Raw genomic sequence first — 7,500 nt, forward strand, 5'->3', positions numbered from 1 at the left:
GTGTGTATACATATATACACTGAAGGACATGTGCGTGTGGGGGGGGAGGGCATATTATCAACAAAAAGAAGCAGTTTACACTACAGTTCACATCTCAGTGGCCGGAGTAAGCCTGATGATTTCCTGTGGCATATTATCATGGAAACTTGCGGATTCCCCAAGCATCAGGATGGAAACACACAACATGTCAAATATTAAAAGTATGTATTTGTAGTAAAGAAAATCTTCTGAAAGTGCACCAACATTAAGGTCATATCAGGTGTCTATCTATCTATCTATTTACCTATTTCTCTCTCTCTCTCTCTCTCTCTCTCTCTCTCTCTCTCTATCTATATATATTTATATATAGAGAATATATATATATATATAATATTCACGCAGAATATATATATATTATAATTTATTTAGTATATAATATATATATGTTATTATATATATATATATATTTATATATGTGTGTGGGGTGTGTGTGGTGGGGTTGGGGTGTATATGATGTTAGGAGTGTTTATCTTTATTTTTATTTGTGTGGGTGGGGTGGGGGGGCGGGGTGTGGGTGTGTGTTGTATGTGTTGGATAGTTGGATAGTTAGTTAGATATATGTATAAATTTAATTTGATATATTTTATATGTGGGGGGGGGGTGGGGGAGGATGGGGGGGGAGGGGTTGTGTGGGGCGTGTGAGTGTGGGTGGTTTTTTGTTGATTTTTTATAGTATGTGAGAGGGATGTGTTTTTTGTTGTGTTGTTAGAGTTTTTTTTAAATTTTTTTTGTTTTTGTATATATATATATGGGTGTGTGTGGGTGTGTGATATGATTTTTACATGATAGACAATACACAGACACATACATATGTTGTTAATTAATTTAAATAATACAGATTATGTATAATTTAAATAATTAGTCATATATAATTGTGATATTTGTGACATTATATATATTGATTACACACACACACACTAATACACATCACACACTAACACACACACATATACATATATATTGAATATATATATCTATATATATATATATATATATATATATATATATATATATATATGTATATATATATATATATATTTACATATATGTGTGTGTGTGTTTATGTATATAAACCCCTGGATAACAAACAAGAATTAGGAGTAGGTTTCTTAGTTCACAAGCGCCTAGAAAAGAATATTAGGGAATTCTACAGTGTGAGCGAAAGAGTAGTTTCTGTAATACTGAAACTAAACAACAGATATAACCTGAAAATTATCCAAGTATGCGTTCCTATTGCCAGTCATAGTGATGAGGAAATAGAGTCGAGAGAGCTTCTATGAAGATGTGCAAGTAGCTACCGATAAAGCAAAAAAAACATTTTACCGTGATTATAGGAGATTTTAATGCCAAGATAGGAATAAGGGAAGATGGAGAAACCTCGGTTGGGAAACATGGAATAGGCACCAGAAATGAGAGAGGGTAAAGGCTGATAGAATTCGCTGAAGCTCGATCCCTTAAAATTATGAATACATTCTTCGAAAACAGACCCGGGAGGAAATGGACATTGAAATCACCATCCGGCATTAAAAATGAAATTGACTTCATAATCACCAATAGGCGCGACATTGTACAAGACGTAACCGTTATCAATAAAGTAAATGTCGGTAGCGACCATAGACTGAGACTGGTCAGATGTAGAGTATAATTACAGCTAAGAAGGGAACGAAATTAGCTCATACAGAAGCCGCTCGTTAATCTAATCAACATTAAGAATAGGGCGACGGAATTCAGTATTAAAATCCGAAACAAATCCTCAGCTCTCGAAGAAGATCTTGACATAGACCAAATGAACGACCAATTCAGTGAGATATTAAAGGAAGCTGCACTTGAAATAGGGGGTAAAGACGAAAAAGAAAAGTTCAGTAAGCTTTCGGTAGTGACAAAAATACACTTACGAAACAGCGTAGGGACATGAAAAAAAACATCACCTCATCAGAGACAAGATAGAATCAGCAGAACTGACTAAGACGATAAATAAGAAGAAGAAAGAGGATGTACGCAAATTTAACATACGAAAAATAAATGAAGCTCTACTTGCCGGTACCAGCCTTAAGGCAACAAAGAGGAGGCTCGGAATAGGGAAAAGCCAAATGTATTCAGTAAAGAAACCCAATGGAGAGGTGACATACAATAAAAATGAAATTATCAAAGTAACAGAAGACTTCTATCGCGACTTATATTACTCAAACGATCAACCATGTACGGAGACAAACACAACAAATGGAGATGCTCCAAACATTACGGTAGAGATAGTATATAGGGCATTAAAAGGCATGGAAAGAGGAAAAACATCAGAAGACGGCATTAGTGTAGATCTTATTCAAGATGCAGGAGAGATTGCGGCAGTAAAACTGGCCAATCTTTTTAACAGATGTCTAAGGGTCGGTAAAACTCCGAAATCCTGGAAAAGCACAATAATTATTTTAATACACAAAAAAGGGGACACAAAAGACTTGAAAAAATAGCGACCTATAAGCCTCCTTTCAGAAATCTATAAACTGTTCACAAAAATCATCATAGCCCGTATCACCAATACATTAGATTCAAAACAACCCAGGGAACAGGCATACAGACCATATCCACACACTAGCCCAAATAAAAGAGAGAACAAATGAATATAGGAAGCCCCTATTCGTAGATTATGAAAAGGCATTCGATTCGGTACAGATATCTGCAGTACTAGATGCAATTCGTAAACAAGGAGTAGAGGAAATATACTGCAGATTATTAGAGGATATATATGTAGAGAGAGATGGTACAGCGACCATCAAAATCCACGCAGAAACCAATAAAATACCAAATAAATAATGGGTGTTGGCGGCGACGGGCGACACCATCTCAACCGAATGCTGTTACAGCTTGGCTTGTGGGAAGTAGTTCAAGAAGTTAGATTGGAAGGAGAGAAGGGATTAAAATAGGGATATGAGCACTTAAGCAATCGTAAGATGTTTGCCAGATGGCATTGTTCTTTTTCGGCGAGTCAGTAGATGAAATTACTTTGAGCGATTTAAATAGGGAAGTCCGAAGATTGGCCTTAAATGAAAACAGGAAGAAGACTAAGTCATGTTCAACAGTCGAACCCCAATTAAGCAAAATACAAATACAGGGTGAGGAACTAGAGCAGTGAACGAGTATGTATACCGTAGGGCAACTCTTCCAGACAGTAATTCCTGCGAAGCCGAGATAAAAGGGGAAAGGGGGGGGGGGGGAGGAAGAAACACATCAGGCTAGGTTGGAGTGCCTCCGTACATAAAATAACCACAATTACGAGGTCGTCTGCCACCATGTCTAAAGAGAAAGATTTTTGACCAATGTGTCCTCCCTGTCATGACATATGGGTCATAAACATGGACTACGACCAAGGCACTCGAGAGGAAATTAGTAAATGCTCAAAGAGGAATGGAAAGGCTTATGCTAGGAGTTGGCTTAAGGGACAAGAAAAGAACCACATGGATCAGACAACAAATAAAAGTAGAGGATATACTCAAGAGCATTAATAAGAAAAAGTGGCAGTGGGCTGGACATACATATACGTCCTGCAGTGGAATGACGACGATGAATATATATATATATATACATATATATTTATATATATATATATATATATATATATATATATATATATATATATATACATATATATATGAACTTCGTTTATTAATTTTTATTAGTTCTACTTTTCAATTCATTTAATTAATTTTTGGACTGTATCTATTGCAAATTGCAATCAAATTTCGAATTACACTTCTACGACCATATTATTCCGCGGAATCCCATGGTTCCGATGTATTCGGTATACGTATCGCCGTTTACGTTTAACAAAATTCACTACCTTCGCGCAGATGTATAGGACCCCGGAATACATCACCTTATAAGGCAATAAGGAGAAGACATTTAGATGAAACGCGAAATGTCTCATTTGTATGCACTGTGTATAGGTAGATAGGTAGATAGGTAGATAGGTAGATAGGTAGATAGGTAGATAGGTAGATGGGTAGATGGGTAGATGGGTAGATGGGTAGATGGGTAGATGGGTAGATAGGTAGATAGGTAGATAGGTAGATAGGTATATAGGTAGATAGGTAGATAGGTAGATAGGTAGATGGGTAGATGGGTAGATGGGTAGATGGATAGATAGATAGATATATAGATAGGTAGATGGGTAGATAGGTAGATAGGTAGATAGGTAGATAGGTAGATAGGTAGATAGGTAGATAGGTAGATAGGTAGATAGGTAGATAGGTAGATAGGTAGATAGGTAGAAAGATAGATAGGTAGGTAGGTAGGTTGATGTAGGTAGGTAGATAGATAGGTAGGTAAGTAGGTAGGTTGATTGGTAGATAGATAGATAGAGATAGATAGATAGGTAGATAGGTAGATAGGTAGATAGATAGATAGATAGATGGGTAGATGGGTAGATAGAGAGATAGGTAGATAGGTAGATAGGTGGATAGGTAGATAGATAGATGATAAATAGGTAGATAGGTAGAGAGGTAGATAGGTAGNTAGGTAGATAGGTAGATAGGTAGATAGGTAGATAGGTAGATAGGTAGATAGGTAGATAGGTAGATAGGTAGATAGGTAGATAGGTAGATAGGTAGATAGGTAGATAGGTAGATAGGTAGATAGGTAGATAGGTAGATAGGTAGATAGGTAGATAGGTAGATAGGTAGATAGGTAGATAGGTAGATAGGTAGATAGGTAGATTGGTAGATAGGTAGATAGGTAGATAAGTAGATAGGTAGATAAGTAGATAGGTAGATAGGTAGGTAGGAAGATAAGCAGGTAGGTAGGTAGGTAGGTAGGCAGGTAGGTAGATAAGTAGATAGGTAAGTAGGTAAATAGGTAGATAGGTACATAGGTAAGTAGGTAGATAGGTAGATAAGTGGATAGGTTGGTAGGTAGGTAAGTACGTTGATAGGTAGATGGGTACATAGGTAGGTAGGTAGATAGGTAAGTAGGTAGGTAAGTAGTCAGTGGATAGTTTGGTAGGTAGATAGGTAGATAGGTAGATAGGTAGATAGATAAATAGGTAGATAGGTAGATGGGTAGATGGGTAGATAGGTAGATAGGTAGATAGGTAGATGGGTAGGTGGGTAGATAGGTAGATAGGTAGATAGGTTGATAGATAGATAGGTAGATAGGTAGATAGGGAGATAGTAGATAGGTAGGTAGGTAGATAGGTAGATAGTAGATAGTAGGTAAGTAGATAGATAGATAGAGAGATAGGTAGGTAGATAAGGAGATAGGTAGGTAGATAGGTAAATAGGTAGGTAGATAGGTAAATAGGTAGATAAGGAGATAGGTAGGTAGATAAGTAAATAGGTAGGTAGATAGGTAAATAGGTAGATAGATAGATAGGTAGCTAGGTAGATAGGTAGATAGGTAGATAGATAGATAGGTAGGTAGGTAGGTAGGTAGATAGGTAGATAGATAGATAGGTAGGTAGGTAGATAGGTAGATAGGTAGATAGATAGATAGGTAGATAGGTAGACAGGTAGATAGGTAGACAGGTAGACAGGTAGATAGGTAGACAGGTAGATAGGGAGACAGGTAGACAGGTAGATAGGGAGACAGGTAGAGAGACAGATTGGTAGACAGGTAGAGAGGTAGATAGATAGATAGGAAGACAGGTAGACAGGTAGAGAGACAGATTGGTAGACAGGTAGACAGGTAGAGAGACAGATTGGTAGACAGGTAGACAGGTAGAGAGATAGATTGGTAGACAGGTAGATATGTAGATAGGTAGACAGGTAGACAGGTAGATAGGTAGATAGGTAGACAGGTAGACAGGTAGATAGGTAGATAGATAGACAGGTAGATAGGTAGACAGGTAGACAGGTAGATAGGTGGACAGGTAGATAGGTAGATAGGTAGATAGGTAGATAGGTAGATAGGTAGATAGGTAGATAGGTAGGTAGGTAGATAGGTAGGTAGGTAGATAGATAGATAGATAGATAGGTAGATAGGTAGATAGGTAGATAGGTAGATAGGTAGATAGGTAGATAGGTAGATAGGTAGATAGATAGATAGGTAGATAGGTAGATAGATAGATAGGTAGGTAGGTAGGTAGGTAGATAGGTAGATAGATAGATAGGTAGGTAGGTAGGTAGGTAGATAGGTAGATAGATAGATAGGTAGATAGGTATATAGATAGACAGATAGATAGATAGATAGGTAGATAGGTAGATAGGTATATAGAGGTAGACAGATAGATAGGCAGATAGGTAGATAGGTAGATAGGTAGATAGGTAGATAGGTATATAGGTAGATAGATAGATAGATAGATAGGTTGAGATAGGTAGATAGGTAGATAGGTAGATAGGTAGATAGGTAGATAGGTAGATAGGTAGATAGGTAGATAGGTAGATAGGTAGATAGGTAGATAGGTAGATAGGTAGATAGGTAGATAGGTAGATAGGTAGATAGGTAGATAGGTAGATAGGTAGATAGGTAGATAGGTAGATAGGTAGATAGGTAGATAGGTAGATAGGTAGATAGGTAGATAGGTAGATAGGTAGATAGGTAGATAGGTAGATAGGTAGATAGGTAGATAGGTAGATAGGTAGATAGGTAGATAGGTAGATAGGTAGATAGGTAGATAGGTAGATAGGTAGATAGGTAGATAGGTAGATAGGTAGATAGGTAGATAGGTAGATAGGTAGATAGGTAGATAGGTAGATAGGTAGATAGGTAGATAGGTAGATAGGTAGATAGGTAGATAGGTAGATAGGTAGATAGGTAGATAGGTAGATAGGTAGATAGGTAGATAGGTAGATAGGTAGATAGGTAGATAGGTAGATAGGTAGATAGGTAGATAGGTAGATGGGTAGATGGGTAGATGGGTAGATGGGTAGATAGGTAGATAGGTAGATAGGGAGATGGGTAGATGGGTAGATGGGTAGATAGGTAGATAGGTAGATAGGTAGATAGGTAGATGGGTAGATGGGTAGATGGGTAGATGGGTAGATGGGTAGATGGGTAGATAGGTAGATAGGTAGATAGGTAGATAGGTATATAGGTAGATAGGTAGATAGGTAGATAGGTAGATAGGTAGATAGGTATATAGGTAGATAGGTAGATAGGTAGATAGGTATATAGAGATAGATAGATAGATAGATAGGTAGATAGGTATATAGAGGTAGACAGATAGATAGGCAGATAGGTATATAGAGATAGATAGATAGATAGGTAGATAGGTATATAGAGATAGATAGATAGATAGATAGGTAGATAGGTAGATAGGTATATAGAGATAGATAGATAGATAGATAGGTTGAGATAGGTAGATAGGTAGATAGGTACAAAGGTAGATAGGTAGATAGGTAGATAGGTAGATAGGTAGATAGGTAGATGGGTAGATGGGTAGAGGGGTAGATGGGTAGATAGGTAGATAGGTAGATAGGTAGATGGGTAGATAGGTAGATAGGTAGATAGGTAGATAGGTAGATAGGTAGATAG

The sequence above is a fragment of the Penaeus japonicus genome, unplaced genomic scaffold (genome assembly GCF_977035675.1).
Source record: "Penaeus japonicus unplaced genomic scaffold, GWHDUDI00000001_assembly GWHDUDI00000011, whole genome shotgun sequence".
Classification (NCBI taxonomy): domain Eukaryota; kingdom Metazoa; phylum Arthropoda; class Malacostraca; order Decapoda; family Penaeidae; genus Penaeus; species Penaeus japonicus.